Below are 16,759 nucleotides of genomic sequence, written 5' to 3'. Positions count from 1 at the left end.
CGTAAATAATGCTGTGGTGAACATGCGGGTCATATATCTTTTTGAGTTAGTGCTTTCATTTCTTTTAGAATAAATACCCAAAGTGGAATTGCTGGATCATCTGGTAGTTTTATCTTTAATGTTTTGAGGAACATCTATACGATTTTTCACAATGTCTGCTCCAGGGACACCTGGGTGGCTCAGTTGCCTTTGGCTTGGGTCATGATCCTGGGATCCTGGGATCAAGTGCCGAATCTGGCTCCTTGCTTGGTGGGGAGCCTGCTTCTCCCTCTGCCTGCCTCTTCCCCTGCTTGTGCTCTCTCTCTCTCTGACAAACAAATAAATAAAACCTTTAATAAAAAAGACAAACAAATTTTTTTTTTCTGCTCCAATTTACAGTCCCACCAACAGTGTAAGCCATTTTTTTTTTTTTAAATAAACGTTTTGGCCCCTTTCTCTTTTCTTTCTGGGATTCCAATAATTTGCAGATTTTTTTTTCATAATTTCCCATAGATCACACAGCCTTTCTTCTATCTTTTTCTTCATTCTCCTCTGACTGAATAATTTCAAAGGTCCTGTCTTCTAATTCACAGATTCTTTCTTCTCCTTTATCTTTTCTGTTGTTGATGTTCTGTATTGTATTTTTAATTTCATTCTTTGTATTCTTCAGTGCCAGAATTTCTGTTCAGCTCTTTTTATGATTTCTATATCTTTATTAAACTTCTCATTTTGTTCATATATTATTTCCTGATTTTGTTGAATTATCTTTCTGTGTTTTCTTGTAGCTCATTGACCTTCCTTAAAACAGCTATTTTTTTTAACAGCCATTTTGAATTCTTTATTGGATAAATTGCTGATTTCCATGTCTTTGGGGTTAGGGTACTAGATTATTGTGATCCCCTGGTGGTGGTATGTTTCTTTGATTTTTTTATGTTTTCTAAAGTCTAGGGTGGCTGTCTTCAGATTTGAAGTAGCAGTCATCTCCTCCAGTCTTTTTTATTTTTTAAGCCTTTTTTTTCTTTTAATTTTTAAGTAATCTCTATACCCAAAGTTCAGCTTGAACTTACAACCCCAAGATCCAGAGTTGCATGTTCTACCAACTGAGCCAGCCAGGCCCCCCTCCTTCAGTCTTTACTAACTGACTTTGTGAAGGAAGTGCCCTTTGTCAGCCCTACTAGGGATTCTGAGACTTTTTAGATCTTCTATGATATATCTGCTCCACATTTCTTGCTCCCTCTTGTGGCAGAATCTTTAAGCTTGTATGCTTTCTCTCAATCATGCAGTGCAGGAGTTAGATTCTGATAGCCTCCCTTTTGCTTTCCCAAGCGTGGAGCTAAAGCTCAAGTTTGTGGTCCTCTCCTTATTCCACAAATTTTGGTCAGCTATTCACATGTGCTCACTATTTGTCTACCAAAGCTTTCTCTTGCCAGTTTTGCCACTGTCAGGAGCATGCACAGAGTGGAGTGTGTATGGGTGAGGAGCTCACAGCACTGAGGGTACCTGTGAGCCAACTGGGAGGGTCCACAAATGAGGCATCCCCAGTCGCTCCTGGACTTGCTTCTTGGTAGAGGCAGTTTATACTACTTTAATGCCCTCCGAATGTCTTATCTGCTGCTCTTCCAGCCTCTACATGCCCCCCAATCATGCAGCTCAGGACTTAGTACTCTGGATGAGAGAGAAAAGGCCTGTTTGGCAGCATCCCACACAGCTGGGGAAACTGAGTGCTCATTCACATGTTCTAACTTCTATCTGTGGGAGAAATCACAGTCCAAGAAGGGCCCATGGCACAGAGCTGTGCTGTCCTGGGGCAGGTGTGATGCAGGTAAAGGTGTTCTCTTACCATGCCAATGCATCCAAACTTATGGGTTTGGTTTTTTTTTCTCTCCGGTGGTATGCTAGAACTCCTCTGCTGGATGCCTGGGCTTCCATAAAAACTGTCTCATCTGTGAATGATTGTCTAAGGCAGTGTTCTCCAGGGGGTTCTCTGCTGTGGCTGAGAGGGACTGGTGTAGTTTCATGGGCTACTGCAGAGTCCACAGCTGGGACTGAGGCCTGTGTGCCTGTTACCCAATATACAGAGGAGCAAGGCTACTCTTGGACCCCTACACACATGGTGCTGGATCCCATAGCTCCTGCAAAGGCATTTCTGTCTGTAGAAAGATGCTAAATTGTTGTTTTTGAAGGGGTACAAGTGAAGGGTGTCTTATTCGTTCATCTTGCTGCTGTCTCTCCATACCAAGTCTTTGAAATCTGGTGCGTATCTTATTTATACTTACAACCCATCTCAGTTTGGACTAGCTACATTTCTTTCTTTCTTTCTCTTTCTTTCTTTCTTTCTTTCTTTCTTTCTTTCTTTCTTTCTTTCTTTCTTTCTTTCTTTCTTTCTTTCTTTCTTTCTTTCTTTCTTCTTTCTTTCTTTCTTTCTTTCTTTCTTTCTTTCTTTCTTTCTTTCTTTCTTTCTTTCTTTCTTTCTTCTGAGAGGGTGGGAGGGGGAGGAGCAGAAGAAGAGGAAGAGAGAGAACCTCAAGCAAGCTCCACACCCAGTGCACAGCCTGACTCGGGGCTCAATCTTACGACCCTGAGATCATGACCTGAGCCAAAATCAAGAGTCCGATGCTTAACTGACTGAGCCACCCAGGCACTCCCTGCTCTGGAGTGGTTTAAATAACATCAGGTTTACCTGTTCTTTGAAGGTCTGATGGAACTCTTCTGGAGGGTTCTCAAAAGGGATGGCATGCTTAGACATCTGTTGTAAAAAGATTGTTCTGGCACAAGGGTGGAGAATTTATTAGATGTGGGAGAGTCTGGAGGCAAAATGACCAAAAGAGATTGAAAAGCTGCTGTCAGGGGAATAGACCAATAACAGGCAGGCATGGTATCATGGTACATGATTTTGGAGTCATCCAGAGCTGGAGGTGAGTCACTTATTTAATTTTGGGCCTCAGTGTAACTAATCTCTTGGCTCTGGAGCCATGTATGAAAAATAGAAACAGTTCTTTTTTAATTGTCTCAACCCCTATTCCATAGCATCATTCAGATTAACCCAGAGGATTGGTGGAAGTACAGTGCCTGGTATTACCAGATGCTTAATAAATGGCGATTGTATTTTATTTAGGATCATAAAAGTCAAGATAGGAAGGGGAGGGAAGGAAATTTCAGAAGGTGCAAGATGGTCAGCAGTGTGAAAGGCAGAATCAAATGAAATAGGATGAAACCTGAAAGGACACCACAGGTTGGCTGTTAAGCTCTGGATCTTTGAACAAGCAGTGGAGGGTGGTGGAGAGTGTATGGTAGCAGCTATGTGCTGTGAGGTTAGGGAGATTGGGAGGTGAGGTGGTGGGGGTAGATGGAGAGATCTCATCCTGATGTCCTTAAGGAAGACAGGTAGTTTGCTGGGGAGGCAGGCATGAGAAGGCCCTTTGTGTTTTTGTAAGTTTATTTGCTTTTTAAAAGATTTTATTTATTTATTTATTTGAGAGAGAGAGAGAGAAACAGCATGAGAGGGGAGAGGGTCAGAGGGAGAAGCAGGCTCCCCACTGCTGAACCAGGAGCCCAATATGGGACTCGATCCCAGGACTCCGGGATCATGACCCAAGCTGATGGCTCTCGCTTAACCAGCTGAGACACCCAGGCGCCCCTATTTGCTTTGATACAATGGGGAACCCTGATCACTTTTGGGTAGTGAGAGGAGGGCCCCAGTGCAAGGGCAGGGACTGATAGAGAGTGGGGGTGTGGTTTCCTTGCTAGGAAAGATGGATTGGCTTCAAGTACAGGGGTGGATGTGGTTGCTGGAGGATGATCAAGGCTTTTTCTTGCAGTTAGAAAGAAACTGTGTGACCAGGGGTTGGGGGGGGTGAAGGTGAAGGGAGGGCACTTGAGGGGGTTTATGTCTGGTGGGCTTGATTTTTAGGTAAAAGAGGAAGGGTGGGTATGTTCAAAGGCAAGTAAGCCAGGGTGTACTTCAGGAGAGGAGTGAGTTTTGATAAAGGCATTTTTTAAGTGAGATATACTTCACACACCATAGGATTTCACCTCTTTAAAGTGTATGATTCAGTGATTTTAGTTTGTTCATAAGTTGTGCAGCCATCACATGATCTACTTTCAAGTCATTTTCATCACCCCAAGAGGAAACCCTTAAGCAGTTACTCTCTATTCCTTCCAACCCCAGCTCCTGGAAACCACTAATTTGCTTTCCATCTCCACTGATTTGCCTATTCTGGACATTTCATATAAATGGAATCATACAATAAGAAGCTTTTTGTGACTTGATTCTTTTCCTTAGTTTTGTAAACTGCATGTTTGTGTCCCCCAACAAATATATATATGTTGAATCCCTAACCCCCATTGGGATTGTAGTAGGAGGTGAGGCCATTGAGAGGTAATTAAGTCATGAGGGCGGAACCCCCATGATGGGATTAGTGCCCTTATAATAAGAGAAAGAGAACTAGTCCTCTCTCTCTCCCTTTCTCGCTCTCTTTCCCTCTCCACCATGTGAGGAGATGTTGAGTAGATGGCTGTCTATAAACCAGGAAGAGGACTTTCATCAGAACTTGACCATGCTGGTACCCTGATTTTGGAATTCCAATCTCTAGAATTGTGAGAAATAATGTTACTTAAGCCACCCAGTCAATGGCCTTCTGTTACAGCAGCCCAAACTAAGACAATTTGTGTAATGTTTTCAAGATTCATCCATGTCAGAATATGTATTAGTACTTTATCCTTTTTATGGCTGAATGATATTTCATTGTATGGATATCCCACTTTTTCTTTATCCTTTCAGTTATTTGCATTGTTGGGAAATCCTGGGTGGCTCAGTCGGTTAAGCATCTGCCTTTGGTTCAGGTCATGATCCCAGGGTCCTGGGATTGAGTCCCACATCAGGCTCTTTGCTCAGCAGGGAGGCTGCTTTTCCCCTCTGCTTTCCACTCCCCCTGCTTGTGCTCTCTCTCTCTCTCTCTCTCTGGCTCGCTCTTGTTCTCTCTCTGGCAAATAAATAAATAAAATCTTAAAAAATTTAAAAAAGATATTTGCATTGTTTCCATTTTCTGGCTATTATGAATAATGCTACTTTGAGTATCTATGTATAAGTTTTTGTGTGGACATACGTTTTCACATTTCTTTTTTTAAAAAGATTTTATTTATTTGACAGAGAGAGACACAGTGAGAAAGGGAACACAAGCAGGGGGAGTGGGAGAGGGAGAAACAAGCTTCCTGCTGAACAGGGAGCCCGATGTGGGGCTTGATCCCAGGACCCTGGGATTATGACCTGAGCCGAAGCCAGACGCTTAATAACTGAGCCACCCAGGCGCCCCTGTTTTCACATTTCTAAGGTATATATTTAGGAGTGGAATTGCTGGTTGATGTGGTAACTCTGTGTTTAACCTTTTAAGAAACTGCCAAATTGTTTCCCACAGTATGGAAACTGTTGTGAGGGTTCCAATTTCTCCACATCCTTACCAACACTTGTTACCGTCTTTTTGATTATGGCCATCCTAGTGGATGTGAAGTGGTATCTCATTATGGTTTTGATTGCATTTCCTTCATGACTAATGATGTTGAGCACCTCCTCATGTGCTTGTTGGCCATTTGGGTATCTTCTTTTGAGAAAAGTCTATTTAAGTCTTTTGCCATTTTAAAAATTGAGGGTTTTTTTTGTTGTTGTAGGAGTTTTTTTTTTTTAAGATTTTATTTATTTACAAGAGAGAGAGCACAAGCAGGGGGAGGGACAGAGGGAGATTGAGAGGGAGAGAAGCAGACTTCCTGCTGAGAGCAGAGCCCGTCATGGGCTCCAACCCAGGACCCCAAGATCATGACCTGAGCCAAAGTCAGATGCTTAACTGACTGAGCCACCCAGGCGCCCCTAAGAGTTCTTTATATACTCTGGATACTAGCCCCTTATAAGATATACGATTTGCAAATATTTTCTCCTGTTCTATGGGTTGTCTTTTCACTTTCTTGACAGCATCCTTTGAAGTTGAAAATCTTAGGACTAACAACAATGACAGCAGCAACAATAGTGGTTATTAGTATTTTTATTATTCACAACTAGTATTTGAATCCTGACTAGGTGTCAGACACCCTGTTAAGCCATTTATGTGGACTATCTTATTTATCCTTACAAAGATCTATGAGGGAAAAGTGTGAGCTCTGGTGTCAGCTGCCTGGCTTCATACTGGCAGTTGCTACTGCTTACCAACTGTGTGACCTTGGCAAATTTACTTACTCTTTCTATGCAGGGCTGCCGGTTTTCACAAATTTAAATATAGGACACCCAGTTAAATTTGAATTTCAGATAAACGCCAAGTATTTCTTTTTCATGAAATAATTTTTTACTTTGTTTATAAGTATGTCTCATGAAATATTTGGGACATACTTATACTAAAAATACTATTCATTGTTTATCTGAAACCCAAATTTAACTGGACATCCTGTATTTTATCTGGTAATAGTATTTCTGTGACTGTTTCCTTGCTTAAATAAAGGTAAGAATGCTATCTAAATCTTTAGGTGTCTTAATCTGTTAAGCTGCTATAACAAATATAGACTGGGGGAGCTTAAACAGCAAGCATTTATTTCTCACAGTTCTAGAGGCTGGAAGTCTGAGATCAGGGTGTTAGCTTGAGTGGTCTTTGTGAGACCCCCCCTTCAAGTTGTAGGCAGCCAGCTTCTTCATGTATCCTCACATGGTGAAAAAGAAAGAGAGCTAGCTCTCTCTGACCTTTTCTTATAAAGGCACTAATCCCATTCATGAGGGCTCCACCTTCACGACCTAATCCCCTCCCAAAGACCCCAGCTCCAGATATCATCACATTGGGGGTTAAGATTTCCAAATAGGAATTTTGAGGGGACATAAATATTCAGTCCATAACATTCGGGTTGCTTAGGGAGATTAAATGTGTGATACATATACAGTTTTTAGAGCATGAGTTGGCACATACTAAAAACTAAACTATTACTTCTGATGTTATAGGAACTTTCCCTGCTCTAGTCTGAAGCCTGAATTTATTTCATAGAATGTAAGTATGGAAGTTGTGGAAAAAAACAAGAACAAAAAGAGAAACATACTATGTTTCAGGCCTGTTCATGCACAATTAAATACTGAGATTTGGATTTTTTCAGTGTAGGGCTCGTGTAGAACGATATTATAAACTGGGATGTAAACCGGTTATCTACTTAGATGAGCTGGTCAAGATGAGATTGTTAACTTGTTGCCATTGTCTTGAAATAAATGTGCCAGGACAGTGTCAGCATGTTCCATTTCAACCAGAATGGGGACTTGATGCTATTATCCTTGCACACTATCAATTACAAGTTCAGCTAGCTTTCTTTCATCTAAACAACAAGTTCTCCATTGGCAACATGCTTCAAAAAGGTAAATTAGTAGGTGGGCAAGACATAGATGGTGGATTCATGAAGGACAGTAAATTGAAGGACAGTAAAGAAGAAACTGGAAATAAGTCTAAAAGAAGCAAAGCAGAAATGAAAGAGAAATATTTGCATGTGATAGAGAAATGGTAAAGACCCTGACTGCAGATTTATTGACAGGAGATGAACGAACAATGAGGAAGGTGGGAAGTTCAGCCTGATTTAGACCACTGAGGGGATGCTGGTAATGCATAAGAAAATGCCTATGAACCCTGATGTCGTTTCATCGCTGACAGGCTTGCAAAGGAAGGTTATGATAGGCAATAAGGACATATTTATTTGATAGAAAATTTTAAAAAGTGATTTTCTGGGGCACCTGGGTGGCTCAGTTGGTTAAGCGTCTGCCTTCTGCTCAGGTCATGATCCTAGGGTCCTGGGATCGAGCCCCACATCGGACTCTCAGCTCAGTGGGGAGCCTGCTTCTCCCTCTCCCTCTGGGTGTGCTCTCTCTCTCTCTCTCCCCCTCTGATAATTAATAAATAAATAAATAAATAAATAAATAAATAAATAAAATCTTTAAAAAATTTGATTTTCTGATTAGTGGCATAGATTTTTATTATTATTATCACTATGTTATGTTAGTCACCATACAGTGCATCATTAGTTTTTGATGTAGTGTTTCATGTTCATTGTTTGCGTATAACCCCCGGTGTTCCAGGCAATACATGCCCTCCTTAATACCCATCACTGGGCTAACCCACCTCCCTCCCCTTTAAAACCCTCAGTTTGTTTCCCAGAGTCCATAGTCTCTCATGGTTCATCTCCCCCTCCGATTTCCACCCCTTCATTTTTCCCTTCCTTTTCCTAATGTCCTCCCTGCTATTTCTTATGTTCCACAAATAAGTGAAACCATATGATAATTGACTTTCTCTGCTTGACTCATTTCACTTAGCATCATCTCCTCCAATTTGTTTACAGCTAAACTTATGTTAATGGACTGTAGGAATGAAAAGTAATTCTTACAGCAATGATTGGGCAATAGTTTCCTCACAACTGCCTAAATATTTGGATAACTAGGGCAAAATCAAGTGTTCTGGGAGAAGCTGAGGGATGGCCTTGATTCTACACTCTCTGATTTAGTGGAGCCTGATGTGGGCAGTTTGCCCCAGCTCTGCGGAGTCAAGGCAAGTGCAGAAGCTGCAGGATGATTCAGCCTAGAGTCCCTAACTCCAGGCGTTTGCTAGTTTTTGTTACAACTGCGTGCAGTCTTTACTAATATACAGTATTTAATAAAAATCAACTTCTGCTTTTAAGCTTATTTTTTAACTTTATATTTTGAAGTAATTTAAAATTTAGAGAAACAGTGCAGAAGTAGTACAGACTTTCTGTATAACTTTATCCAGTTTCTCTAAATTGTTGGCATTTTACTACATCTGCCTTATTCTCTCTTAAAACATACACACACACCTCTATATGCAACACTGTTCTAGCTTCCTTCTGCTTCCCCAGGACATCGCATGATAGCCTACTATCTGCTCTCCCCTTGTCCAGTTTGAGTCTCCTGTAACCCATTCTCCACACTGCAGGTATTTTCAAAACCTTCAGTTTGCTCATTCCTTCAGTGCCCCTTATTAGCTTGTAATCCTAGCTTCTCACTTCATTAGTGTGACTATCTAATTGTCTTTTTCCTTTTCTAATCTGCCAAGTTTCTGGATAATAGGGACCTTTTCTGTCTTTACATGCCTAGGGCCTAGCAGTGTGCTTGGTACATTATTTGTTGAATGGGCAGGGGGAAGGAAGGGAATTACAGTGTCCCTCATGAAAAGCAGAGGCCAGGGTAGACAGCTCTCATCTGAAGCAAAGTCTTTGTTCTTGGGAGTTTGGGTTACTGGCTGCTTGGATGTGGGGTTGCAGGGATCTGAGTGATCTGTCTTGAGCTCCAAGGTCAGATTTGATCTCCTGCAGTTATTGAGTAGGACCAGTACCTGCTAACCATGCAGGACTGTTGAGTCCTAAGGCTCCATCTTCATGGTTGAGTTTGCCTAGAGAGGGAATCCTCTGAGGATTTCATAAAGTCCAGGTCCTGGGAGCTGGTGAGTTTTGCAGCAGTTGCCTGCTGTATGGTACACCAGAACCTCAAAAGACCATGGGATTTGTCCAGTTTTGAACACTGGCCACCTGAGAAGTGGACATACAAGCTCTGTGGCAGAGGAGTTGTGAAGGCAGAATGTATGCATAGACTTACCCTGTAAACTTCTGATATTTTGCTAAAAGTCAGGGAAAGGGACTTATAGTCATGTTGTCCCAATTATTCTTCATTATAGTTATCTAAAATCTTTCAAGTGGAGCTAATGGGTGGTTGAGATCACCATAGTTAGTTGTGACCAATTTTTAAGAGAGAAAATACTTTGTTTCATTTTATTTTTTTAAAAGATTTTATTTATTTATTTGACAGAGAGATAGAGCCAGAGAGCACAAGTGGAGGGAATGGCAGAGGAAAAGGGAGAAGCAGGCTCCCCACTGAGCAGGGAGCCCAATGCGGGGCTCGATCCCAGGACCATGGGATCATGACCCAAGCTGAAGGCAGATGTTTAACCATCTGAGCCACAAAATAGGGGCCCCTATTTTGTTTTATTTTAGTTGCACAGACATATTTGTATGTTAGGTCGTGATGTCAAATGTATTTTTTTAACTAAGAATCTTGGTCAAATGTTTGCAAAACACTGGTCTAAAATTTTCTGCTAGATGAATATATGGGCCACAGCTCATTATGGAGACAAGTGGTAATGTGACCTTAGCAGTGGATAATGTAAGAGCAATTTAGATTTGACTTTGAAATGTTTTCTCTGATTTCCTCCCCCAGCTGCTTTGCATTCCTACGTGGTTTGTTTTTCAAGACAATATCTTTATTTTATTATAGAAGTAATATATGCTCAGGGCGCCTGGGTGGCTCAGTTGTTAAGCGTCTGCCTTCGGCTCAGGTCATGATCCCAGGGTCCTGGGATCAAGCCCCACATTGGGCTCCCTGCTCGGCGGGGAGCCCGCTTCTCCCTCTCCCACTCCCCCTGCTTGTGTTCCCTCTCTTGCTGTGTCTCTCTCTGTCAAATAAATAAATAAAATCTTTTTAAAAAAAAGAAGTAATATATGTTCATTGTGAAAAAATCAGACATTATAGAAAAGAATAAAGAGGTGACTCTTACCTAATTCCACCTCAAGGATAACCACAAGTTAAGTGTATAGATGCTGCAGACAGATTGCCTGGTTTCAAATACTTACTTATGTGAGTTACTTGACCTCTCTGTGCCTCAGTTCCTTCATCTATAAAAAGGAAATGACAATAATATCAAACTGTCTCTGGGGTTGGTGTCAGGAATAAATGAACTATTTATTTAAACATTTAAACAATTATTTAATTAAATAATTACTTAATTATTTAACTAAATAATTAATCATCATTATTAATAATTATATAATAGCATCATAATTATAACAAATAATATAATAATAATTACCAAGGAGAGCTTAAAATAATACTTGCCACACAGTGGCTGCTCAAGAAATATTAATAATATTAACATTTTGGTGTATATCCTTTTAGAGTCTTTTAAAGGAGTCTTTTTTTTAACTTTAAAAAGAGCTTTAATTTGTTTGTTTTCCTTAAGTGCATTTATCGATGTAAACAGAGCATGTTAAGAGATTTCAGGGGAGAGCAGACTATTGCTGGTATGTTGGTATCCTTTTAGAGTCTTTTAAAGGAATTTATACACATGCATTTATTTACATTTTTTGTGTGTATATACACTGTGTATATTACATTTAAAAAACAGGATCAGATGAGAAGGTTTCTGGTTTCTGGTCTGACATGTTAGAAGCTTGGAAGTCATGACTTCTGTTTTCACAATAAGAAAAAAGCTGAGCAAATGAAAAATCAACTCTCTTTAGATTCATTAGATAACCCAGGTTATAGACCAAACTATTGTACCCACAATTGGAGAGATAAACTAATACAGAGAATCAGCTTACTGCGGCAGAGGCCCTCCATAAGAACAAGTATGGATTTCTTTACCCAGGACATCATGGCTGGCTTTCAACAAAAAATTACAGAACATACTAAAAGACAACATAGTTTGAAGTCACAGAGCAAACATCGTAACTAGACTCAGATAATGCAGAGATTTTGGATTTATCAAACAGGGAATTTAAAACAATTAATATTAATATAATTAAAAGTTCTCATGGAAAAAGTAGAAAACATGCAAGAACAGATGGAAACTCTAAGGAAGAATCAAAAGGAAACCCTAGAAAGCAGAAACACTGTAACAGTAATGAAGAATGCCTTTGATGAACTTATCAAGAGACTAGACACAGACAAAAAAGGATCAATGAGCTTGAAGAAACTGTAATAGAAACTTCCCAAACTAAAATGCAGAGAGGGGAAAAAAAAATGAAAATGACAGAACAGAATATACAAGAACTGTGGGACAGGGGTGCCTGGTGGCTCAGTCGGTTGAGTGTGACTCTTGATTTCGGCTGAGGTCATGATCTCAGGGTTGAGAGATGGAGCCCCACATTGGGCTCCATACTCAGTGGGGAACCTACTCAAGATTCTCTCTCCCCCTGCCCCTTCCCCCTGTGGTCTCTCTCTCCCTGTGTCTCTCTCTCAAATAAATAAATAAATAAATAAATCTTAAAAAAAAAGAACTGAGGGACAGTTATAAAAAGTGTAACATATATGTAGTTGGAATACCAGAAGGAGAAGAAATAAAGAAAAGAACAGAAGAAATACTCAAAGGAATAATAACTGAGATTTTCTCAAAATTAATGATAGACATTACAACATAAATCTAGGAATCTCAGAGGACACGAAGCAGGATACACTTCAAAAATGCATCCCTACATATCATATTTAAAATGCACAAAATTCAAGAGAAGTAAAATCTCAAAAGAAGCCGAAGAGGGGAGGGAACAGCTTATGTAGAGAGGAACAAGAAAAACATGAGATTTCTCTTCAGACCCATGCAAAGGAGAAGAGAATGCAGTGAAATATTTAAAGTGGTGAAGAAAAACATCAATGACAATAGCAGCAGCAGTAGCCCCATCAACCTAGAATCCTGTATCCAGGGAAATTACCTTTCAAGAGTCAAGGAGAAATAAATACCTTCTCAAACAAAATTGAGGGAATTTGTTGCCAGTAGATTTGCCTTGCAAGAAGGAATTCTTCAGAGAAGGAAAATGATATAGGTCAGAAACTTGGGTCTACATAAAGGAAGGAAGAGCATTAGAGAAGGAATAAATAAAGATAAAAATGCAATCATTTATTTTTCTTATTCTTTGTTGACCTAAAAGATAACTGTTCAAAATAATAATACCAACAACATATTTGTAATGATAGCTTATGAAGTGCAATGAATAAAAGCAATGATGTAGGAGATGGGAGGGAGGAATTGGGAAGTTTTTGTTATAAGGTATATGCACCACCAGTGAAGCAGTTTAGTGCTATTTAAAAGTGGACTTGGATTAGTTGTAAATGTGTATTGCAAACTCTATGAACCTCTAAAAAAAGTTAAAAAGAAGGAAAATGGATATGCTTAGAGAGGAGAGAAAATGCTCAACTAACAGCAGAGAAGACAGCAAAGTGGGGAAAAAACAACAACAAAAAAGAAGAAAGATGCAGAAAAAGCAGCACATAGAGGGCATTTTATAGAATTGCATGCATATATTAGAAAAAAAGAAAGATCTCAAGTCACTAATCTGAGCTTCCACCTTGGGAAACTGGAGAAAGGAGAGCAAATTAGAATCCAAAGTAAGGGCTCTTGGGTGGCTCGGTCAGTTAAGTGTCTGCCTTCGGCTCAGGTCATGATCACAGGGGCTTGGGATTGAGCCACATAACAGGCTCCCCTCTGCCCATCCCTCTGCTTGTACTCTCTTGCTTTCTCTGTTTCTCAAATAAATAAATAAAACTTAAAAAAAAAAAAAAAGAATCCAAAGTAAGGAGAAGAAAATAAGTAATAAAAATTGGAGCAGAAATCAATAAAATTGAAACAGGAAATGACTACAGAAAATCAATGAAACTATGAACTGTTTTTTATTATTTTTTTTAAAGATTTTATTTATTTATTTGAGAGATAGAATGAGATAGAGAGAGAGGGCATGAGAGGAGGGAGGGTCAGAGGGAGAAGCAGACTCCCCGCCGAGCAGGGAGCCCGATGTAGGACTCGATCCTGGGACTCCAGGATCATGACCTGAGCTGAAGGCAGTCGCTTAACCAACTGAGCCACCCAGGTGCCCCATTGCTTTTTTTTTTTTTAAAGAATAAATAAATTTGATAGCTCTCTAGGCATGCTAACTAAAGACAAAAGAGAGAAGAAACAAATTACTAATATCAGAAATGAAAGAGGAATCATCATTACTGATTTCAGGGGTGTGAAAAGGATAATAAAGGAGTATTATGAACAATTCTATGTCCACAAATTTGGTAATATAGATGAAATGGACTAATCCCATCTCATAGACCTAAATTCACAGAAGAAGAAATACAAAATCTGAATAGACAAATCTATTAAGGACCTGGAATCAATAATTAATAATCTTCTAAAACAGAAAATACCAGTGAATTCTACCAAACAAGGAAGAAAGTGTACCAGTTCTTCACAATGGCTTCCAGAAAATAGAAGCAGTGGTACTACTTTCCAACCCATTCTGTGAAGCCAGCATTACCCTAACACTAAAACCAGGCAAAGCCATTACAAGAAAAAAATTTATAAACCAATGTCTCTCATGAACATAAATGTAAAAATCATCAATGAAATATTAACAAGTAAAGTCCAACAAAATATAAAAAGAGTTCTATACCACAACTAAGTGGGATTTATTCCAGGTATGCAAGTTTGGTTCAACATTCAAAAACCAATTAGGGTAACCCATCACATTCATGGGCTAAAGAGAAAAAAAATCATTTGATCATATCTGTTGAGATGCAGAAAAGCCTTTGATAAAATCCAGCATCGATTCATGATAAATACTCTCAGAAAACTAGGAATATTATAACTAACATCATATTTAGTGATGAGAAACTAAACGCTTTCCTGCTAACATTAAGAACAAGCCAGGATATCTCTTCTCACCACTTCTGTTCAACATGGTATTGGAAGGCCTAGCTAATGCAATTAGACAAGAAAAGGAAACAAGAAGTATATAGATTGGGAAGGAAGAAATAAAATGATCTTTGCATATGATATAATTGTCTAAGTCATAAATCCTGAAGAACCCACAACAAAGAAAACCCTCCTGGAACAAGTAAGTGATTATAACAAAGTTGTAGAATGTTAATATACAAAAGTCAATTGCTTTACTACAGCAGCAGTGAACAACTGGAATTTATAATTAAAGACACAGTACTATTTTTATTAGCATCATAGGTATAAATCCATTAAAACCTGTATACAATCTAAATGAAGAAACCCATAATTCTCTGATGATGAAAGAAATCAAAGAAGATCTAAATAGATAGAGAGATAATCCATGTTTGTGGATAGGAAGATTCAATGTTGTTAAGATGTCATTTATTCCTAATTTAATCTATACAATCAATGCAATCCCAATCAGTTATTTCATTAATATTAGCAAACTGATTTTAAAGTTTATGCAGAAATGGGGCACCTGGGTGGCTCAGTTGGTTAAGTGTCCTACTCTTGATTTCAGCTCAAGTCATGATCTCAAGGTTGTGAGATCAAGCACTGCATCAGGCTCTGCGCTGAGTATGGAGCCTGCTTAGGATTCTCTCTCTCCTTTTTCCTCTGCCTCTCACCCCCGCTCATGCACTTTCTCTCTCTCAAAAAAAAAAAAAAAGTTTATAGGGAAAGGCAAAAGATTTAGTATTGCCAATACAATATTGAAAGACAAGAATAAAATTGAAGGACCAATACTACCTGACTTTAAGACTTAATTCTATAGTAACCAAGACAGTGTGGTACTGGTGAAAGAATAGACAAATAGATTGAGGGAACAAAGGGAAAAGCCCAGAAATAGACCCACACAAATACAGCCAACTGATCTTTGACAAAGGAACAAAGGCAATTCAATGAAAAAATTCTATTCTTTTCAAGAAATGGTACTGGAACAATTGGACATCCATATATAAAAAATAAATCTAGACACAGACCTTGGCCATATACATTATACTTCTTATAAAAATTAACTCAATATGGATTATAAAACTAGATGTAAAATACAAAACTATAAAAGTCCTAAAAAATAACATAGAAGAAATTTTTGGTGACCTTTTGCTTGAAGGTGATTTTTTAGATACAAAGCCAAAAGTCAAATTCATTAAAGAAAAAATTGATAAGTTGGACTTCACTAAAATTAAAAACCTCTGCTTTTCAAAAACACTGTTAAGAGAATAAAGAGCCACAGATGGGAAGAAAATCTTCGCAGAACCCTGATCTGATAAAGAATTGGTATCCAAAGTCTACAAAGAACTTTTAAAACTCAACAATTAGAAAACAAATAGCTCAATTTTAAAAATGGGCAAAAGATTTGAAGAGATACTTCACAAAGAAGATAAAAAAACAAAAAGATGCTCAACACTATATGCCCTTAGGGAAATGTAAATTAAAACAGTGAGATTCTAGGGACACCTGGGTGGCTCTGTCGGTTAAGCAGCTGCCTTCTGCTCTCATGATCCCAGGGTCCTGGGATCAAGCCCTGCGTTGGGCTCCCTGCTCAGCGGGGAATCTACTTCTCCCTCTCCCTCGGCTGCTAGCCCTGCTTCTGCTCTCTTGTTCACACTCTCTCTCTCAAGTAAATAAATAAAATCTTTTAAAAAAACAAAACAATGAGATTCTATACCTTCCAGAATGACTAAAATCTAGAACATTGACAACACCAAATGCTCCCGAGGATGTGGAGCAACAGGAACTCTCATTCATTGCTGGAGGGAATGCAAAATGGTACAGCCAGTCTGTGGAAGGCAGTTTGGTTGTTTCTTACAAAAACTAAACATACTCATAAAAAAACAAAAAACAAAAAAACTAAACATACTCTTATGATCCAGAATCACATTTCTTGGAATTTACCCAAAGGAGTTGAAAACAAGTTCACACAAAAACCTGCACACAGATGTTTGTAGCAGCTTTATTTGTCATCATTGCCAAAATTTGGAAGCAACCAAGATGTCCTTCAGTAGGTGAATGGGTAAATAAACTGTGGTACAACCAGACAATGGAATATTATTCAGTGCTAAAAAGAAATGTACTATCAAGCCATGAAGAAACATAGAAGAACCTTAAATGTTTATTGCTATGGGAAAGAAGCCAATCTGAAGAGTCTACATGCTATAGGATTCCAGTTATATGACATTCTGTGGAAGGTGAAAGTATGGCAACAGTAAAAAGAACAGTGGTTGCCAGGGGTT

At 39.0% G+C, this 16,759-nt stretch overlaps 1 protein-coding gene across 1 annotated transcript in view; it reads left to right on the top strand.

The window, feature by feature from the left end:
- Window positions 1-16,759, top strand: part of DPYSL2 (dihydropyrimidinase like 2) — a 124,645-nt gene that overhangs the window by 19,929 nt on the left and 87,957 nt on the right. The gene's annotated exons all lie outside the window — the stretch shown is intronic.

This window comes from Zalophus californianus, chromosome 2, assembly GCF_009762305.2.
Source record: "Zalophus californianus isolate mZalCal1 chromosome 2, mZalCal1.pri.v2, whole genome shotgun sequence".
Taxonomy (NCBI): Eukaryota; Metazoa; Chordata; class Mammalia; order Carnivora; family Otariidae; genus Zalophus; species Zalophus californianus.
The sequence above is the reverse complement of the archived record's forward strand: the minus strand, read 5'-3'. Positions and strand labels throughout refer to the sequence as shown.